The sequence below is a fragment of the Anser anser genome (assembly GCF_964211835.1).
Source record: "Anser anser genome assembly, contig: HAP1_SCAFFOLD_784, whole genome shotgun sequence".
NCBI classification, from domain to species: domain Eukaryota; kingdom Metazoa; phylum Chordata; class Aves; order Anseriformes; family Anatidae; genus Anser; species Anser anser.
Window position 1 is genome coordinate 1,201 of NW_028153611.1, and position 6,820 is coordinate 8,020.

Consider the following 6,820-nt stretch of genomic DNA (forward strand, 5'->3'; position numbering starts at 1 on the left):
GTGCAGAGCTTGAAATGCCATCCATGCTTCAATGCTGTGCAGAGCACAGCTGGACCAGACCCTGGTTGCTGCTCTCCCATTTGAATCAGAGCACAGAAAGCACACCATAATAACAACTGTGACTCAAAACATGCGCATTTATTGAAAATATGTTGCACACGTCCAAGTTAGCAGCTTCTGCACTGCAGCTGAACTGCAAATGCTGAGGCAGGCATGATAGTATAATCTGATCACCATTCTCTGTTGGGGAGGTGCAGCTTTTCATGCATCCAAAACAAGGCTCAGAGCAAAGAGTGCTCATCTGCACTCTACAAAAACACGAGTCAAAGCTGGGGAAAAAAAATTGCCACAGAATGAAATCTCCTGATGTGCAGACTGTCTGACATACCCACAAGTGAACATTTTGCAGCATGTGAAGGTATGTGGTTTTAGGAACAACAGACAAAGTTCCCATTACAAGCAAGATGTTATTTGGGGAAAGTATTCAACCCTCCTCTCAGGCACTCACCTTCAATGATACTGCAGGAAAACACGACTGGCTGAATCTCCTGTCTGTGGGGATTTTAATTCTTCAAGTGCCTTAACATCTGCCAGAAGGCATTAATAGCTACACAAGGACATGCCCATGCATGCGATCTTCCTGCACTCAGGAAACTTTGGGGGGAATTTGGGGAAATCTGGGGCTCGCGCCCCAGAGTCTCCAAATTTGGTGGGTCCTTCCTGATGGCGAAAGTGTCCATACCCTGAGGAATGGTTTGTGAAGGAGAGCTCCTGGCCTGGGGATGCCAGGACAGGTGATGGAGACAAACATGAGGATGGGAGATGGGGAGGCAGGAGATGATGGACAGAAAAACAGAGGTAGCAGGATGTCTTCATGACCAGCACTCCACTAGGTTTGGTCAGCCAACATAAACGGCATGGGAACTCTGTGCAATAAGAGCAAAATGCAGTAAGTTCAATACAGGATGTCAGAGACACATGCTAATAAAAGAAAACAACATTTAAAGATGAAAAGGCAGCTTTTTATTTTGAACATATATATATATATTTCTAAGGCAATATATGTGTTTATATATATATATACACTATATATATACTATATATATGTATATGTATATGCATATATATATATATATATGTAAACACACACACATTTGCTTTTGAAAATCCCAGGAACTTGTCCTCTACCCTTCTCTACACTGATGGGGGAGCAGAAACCTCTTTCTCCTTCCTTTTCTCCTCTCCATTTTCTTTCTGGACAGCATGTGTCCCGGGGACAAGCCAGGCCAAAGAAGAAATTGGCCCCTTCACATGGAACTGTGGCTCAGCAGCAACACGCCACAGACTTTTTCCAGTAGAAAATATCATCAGGGATCAGCACACAATTGCCAGTGCCCACAGCCTTTAGGGGAGCCAAGGAATCACATAGCAAGGAGGAAAGTAGGATTATGGAAGGAGGCTTAGAGAGCAGCCTGACAGAGCACGTACTCTGAGGGGATTTCTCCATGAATCCCTGTGCTCCATGTGGCTGGAGGGGCAGATTCAAGCCCTACACAGTCTACTTCTGGTCTGTGCAGAGGGAGCTGTTCACAGAGAAACTGAGTGTTGAAATGGGCAGAAGTCACTTAGAAAGTATTTTGTGAGAGACAGCAGTGGGTTCAAGTAGTTGAGAGATTTGTTAGTTAAAATAATATAATTGTTCCCTTTCTTCTTTCATTCTACCACTTATTAATCTTTCCTTTCATCACTTCCACAGGCTGGGTCAAGTCTCATGTAGGAGAAGAGAGGCAGGAAGGGCATCATTGAATTCAGTGATTCATCTGTTTAGAAAAAAAAAAAAAAAGGAATTGGACTCCATACAGTAAATGCCACATTTGATAACTTCCCATACTATGAAATTCTGTGCAGGAGAAAGTAGTAATATCCTTCACCTTCTGAAAAAGTACTTGAATTAATCGTTCATTTATCTTAATTGCTTTTAAAAAAAACTTTTCCAGAAGAGAGCTTACTTACAAAAATATTTCTTTTACTTCCTACCTGTGATCATTACTTACGTTTAACGCCATAGCTAATCCCCCAAGGTGGATAATTTATGTTCAGTGCAGTTCCCTTTACATTCATAGGAAAGATTTCCATTGTGTCCAGTGAGAAAAGGCACTGGGCCCCGCATCTACCATCAGGGATCCTGTGCACACTGCTGCACCCTCTGCAAAGGCCAAAAATAGAGTGAAAAAGACAGAACACAAAGAAAAAGAGGGAGAGTGAGAAAGAGAGCAAGGGAAGGAGGAGTGGAGAGGTTTCCAGCGTCAACAGCAGTGCTCATACCAGCTCTGCCAGCAGGAACATGCCTTGAAGCAATCACACTGCGTCCTGCCTTGGCGTGGGACCAAGCCTGACAGACCCCATCCAAACCTTCCCTCCTCTCCTGCACTAAGCCCGGTCTGACAGCAGGTGAGAGCCTGGTGTTAACAGCCCACTTCCCCTGCCCTTTCTATCTCTGCGGCCAGTGACTCATAAGCCCTCCCAGTGGTCCTTGCAGGCAGAAGAAATAAAGGTTTTTTTTTTTCTTTTTTTTTTTCTTAAAGGAATAATTTTAAAATAACAGGTGCTTGAAACAAATCAAAGGGTATTGCTGTACATAAAGCTGCTACTTGTAAGCATTTTTGTTCACTGTCATGGAACTATGTGGAGCTGTTAAAACACTTTCCTCTTTTGCTTTGTGCACTAGGTGGGATTTCAGCTTTGAAACAAGCTGGAATTTTTCACACTTGTGAGATGGGAGGAAGGAAGAAGAGAGGCAAGAAAAAGGGGAAAAAAAATCCAGAATCCTTGACCTCGTAACTAAACTGCTCAAATCACACTCACTCCTAATAACTTCACAGAGGTGCCCCTGGGTGGTCTCACTTCCAAGGACACAGCGAGACCTCTGTCTGATGTATTTTACCGCATTAAGCTTGGGGAAATGAAATATATCTGGAGGTGAGAAGTTGCTTCACTTGCAGCCATATCCACTGGGCTTTAGGAGCACTTGGGACCAGCAGTTGGGAGTTTTCAGCCTTAAGCTGTGAAGGCAAAGGCCCAACACTAATGCCCAGGGGTTAACTTCATGATTTCACACATTAGGCCAGTCTCCATAAAAGCAAATTCCCTTGCATCGGGGGGCTACGTGAGCTTGCGTGTTGCAAGTCTTTTACAGGAGGGTTGGGTTGCATATCTTGCACATAATTCAAGAAGAAACAGAATCTAACTGATACAGGCATGCAATTTCTGCTGCCTAAGGCCTACTGAAGTGCAAAACTGGAGCATGGAAATCCCCAGGGGAAGGTGCACGCTAAGCTATGGTCCCCACTAATATCGTAAGTGCTGCTGTTTTCCTTCTCACCAGAGAATGGCTTCTGAAACAAAAAACACAGTTCTGGAAACCATCCGTCACTGCCTCAGGTGTAGAGCTTTGCATAGGGAAACCCCGTAGTTTGGGATCAGCTCTTCTACACATACACGTACACAAAAAGTGTTTTGAAAGAAAAACAGGACCCTTAACATGCTGTTCACTTATTAGAAATGTAGATAGCTATGTCTCTAGTACACTTGATTCCAGATATGCAAAACTGCTTTCAAAATAGCAGGTGGCAGGATGAGCCACAGACTTGTTTTTACAGATTTATCACAGGCTTATGAGTACTTCACCTCCGTTTTGCCCACTTACACTCCAGATCTCAGAGTACAAGCGAAATAATATTTTAAACCAAGAAACAGCTACGTGAGCTTGTCTGGAGTAATGTTACACTTTGTAATCCTAGTTTCCCAAGAACCAGAAGGACAGACAAGAGTCAGTTTGAATAAGCCAATAGATTTTTTGCCCAGTGCTGAGTGCTGCCCGGAGCTCACTGATCATACAGTAATTTTTTTTCTCCCACAGGTTGAGGAAAATTTTGTAGTGACGGTAAAGCAAAAGGATCTGATTTACTTTATCAGAAAATTTCTGGTATATTTTGCACTAAAAATCTGTGGTTAACTTGGTTCTGTAGCTTTTTACATTTTACATGAACTTCAGATACCAAAAAACCTTTGTTGTCATATCTCTGAAAATTAGTTTAGGATTTAGAGAAGGTTCCGCTCTTTTATCACCGTTGGAGGGGCCAAGCAGGTTGGACTACAAACCAAGAGCAATGTGCGAGGAAACAACTCTGTGCTCTCACAAGTCTCACAGAAAGAAAAAAAAAAAAAAAGTATTTCTTCCTGTGAAAGTTCATTAAAATAAAAGTCAAAAGTTGTTGGTCTCTGCTGAATGACACCTTTGGGTTACCTGTTTGTGTGAGCAGGCTGCCCCCTTTCACAGTATCCTCTTACCCACCTTTTCTTTTTGTTATCTTGACTTTTTCTCGCCCCCATTGATCATCCCTGTTGGTTTCAACTCATCTCTTACTGCTCCTTGTTGGGGCACAGAGTAGCACTGGCCAGGGTGAGATGGGCAAGCTCTGTGCTTCCCAGACCAGCGCTGGTCTGCAAGATGTCCTAATCCATTAGATACTGGCCACCTCTCCCTCCTGCCACAGCACAGATGTCCCATGCTAGCAAGAGGCACAGGGCTGAGAAACACCAAAAGAGGTGCTCTGCTGGCATCTTCTCCAGCCTTGTATTTGGCCAGCTGGTCAAAATAATAATTCAAAAGCTGGAAGTTAATGAAATGTTGCCTACGGAGGTTAGGATATATTCAAGTCCATGTCTTTGTTTCCTATTAGGTTGAAGCAAATGTGCATTTGGTGTTACAGCTCCTTCTCTGAAGGAAGAGGCAAGGAAGGAGAGAGGCAGCAACCCGTGCCTGGGCTGCTAGACTCCCAGCCCCTTCAGACTTCTGGCATTGCACTGCCTCTTCATGGTGAAAACTTTTGCACTGAAGCCAGGAACCTTTTATCTGGAAAGCTAACTTCTTTTGTTTGAAATGCCCAGGAAGCCTCGCGGCCCAGCATTTTCACAGGGTTGCCTGAAAGTTTTCACTTTGGTCTTAAGAAGATTTCACCTACAAGTGCTTTCCTTTTCTGATAGATCCAAACAAGGCTCCCCACTCTCTATGAAGATTAATTTAGATTTTCTATTGCAGAGGCATCCATCCCCCAACCACGTGACTCCCCTCCTTTTGAAAAGTAGGTAAAGCCTGTAAAGGGGCAGCTGTGTTTCAGGCTCTTTGAACAGTGTCTCTCATAGAAGAGGAGAATAGATAAGCCGTCTTGCAAACACTGTTAGCAGGGACCAGTAATCAGTGTGGAAGAAGTCTGCACTGGGGATGAATGTATCAATTTACCTCAGGCTGTGCACTTCAGAGATGGGCTCTGCCCTAGATGGGGTACATTTGAAGCCTGGCCTGTAACTAAAACTAAACCATTTTGTTATTGCAAGCGTTTGTTTCTAAATTGCAGATTTTTCCCTTTGTATGGAGAAGCACGCAGATGATATCCTAAACCTGCTTCTTAGGGGGCTTGCATCATGAATATATACATTATGCACATGAGCGCTCACTGTTATATATGTGTGTGCGTGTAAATATATCTCTCTATATAAATATAGATGAAAGGCAATGCATTTCAAAACTTCCCTTGTCCTCTTGCTGGCTATAAATCAGTCATTAAACATCACACACTGTACAATAAATAGATTTCTTAATTTGAACATGTTGTTTCCTACCAGCACTAAGGAAGGATTCCTGGGAGCTATAAAGAATCATGATTTGCATTACACCAATGTTTTTCTTTTTTTCTTTTTCTTTTTCTTTTTCTTTTTCTTTTTCTTTTTCTTTTTCTTTTTCTTTTTCTTTTTCTTTTTCTTTTTCTTTTTCTTTTTCTTTTTCTTTTTCTTTTTCTTTTTCTTTTTCTTTTTCTTTTTCTTTTTCTTTTTCTTTTTCTTTTTCTTTTTCTTTTTTCTTTCCTTTCCTTTCCTTTCCTTTCCTTTCCTTTCCTTTCCTTTCCTTTCCTTTCCTTTCCTTTCCTTTCCTTTCCTTTCCTTTCCTTTCCTTTCCTTTCCTTTCCTTTCCTTTCCTTTCCTTTCCTTTCCTTTCCTTTCCTTTCCTTTCCTTTCCTTTCCTTTCCTTTCCTTTCCTTTCCTTTCCTTTCCTTTCCTTTCCTTTCCTTTCCTTTCCTTTCCTTTCCTTTCCTTTCCTTTCCTTTCCTTTCCTTTCCTTTCCTTTCCTTTCCTTTCCTTTTCTTTCCTTTTCTTTTCTTTCCTTTTCTTTCCTTTTCTTTCCTTTTCTTTCCTTTTCTTTTCTTTTCTTTTCTTTTCTTTTCTTTTCTTTTCTTTTCTTTTCTTTTCTTTTCTTTTCTTTTCTTTTCTTTTCTTTTCTTTTCTTTTCTTTTCTTTTCTTTTCTTTTCTTTTCTTTTCTTTTCTTTTCTTTTCTTTTCTTTTCTTTTCTTTTCTTTTCTTTTCTTTTCTTTTCTTTTCTTTTCTTTTCTTTTCTTTTCTTTTCTTTCCTGAAATTTAGTATGTTTGTTGTCTATAAAGCTAAAAACAGAAGATTGAAAAGTACTCTCTGCTACTCTAACTCTGTGCAGACTAAGGTGAGATAACCACTCTAAGAAAATCAACTGAAATTATTAAATTCCTGTGATGCCAGCAGAACTAGGATTTTACCACTGGCTGGGAATGACGTTGACTTACCTGTAATTAAACTCAGAAGTAAAAATTTCCATCCTGGAGGAAGATAGACACATCCAGTTCTAGGAGCGTATGGTGAGACATGGGGATGGTGAAGCAACTTCTTTTTCCATAAAAGGAGGGAAAGCTGAAATACAGGATAGAAACCTTCAAGAAAACAAAGAAGGAGATCTT

General features: G+C 41.3%; 1 long non-coding RNA gene across 1 annotated transcript; it reads right to left on the bottom strand.

The window, feature by feature from the left end:
• Positions 1 to 966: 966 nt before the first annotated feature.
• Positions 967 to 2,515, bottom strand: LOC310891822. The gene is made up of 3 exons (XR_014577738.1): positions 2,326 to 2,515; positions 2,055 to 2,206; positions 967 to 1,820 (listed from the first exon to the last, which is right to left on the bottom strand). It is a non-coding gene; the product is annotated as an uncharacterized lncRNA (long non-coding RNA).
• Positions 2,516 to 6,820: the final 4,305 nt, after the last annotated feature.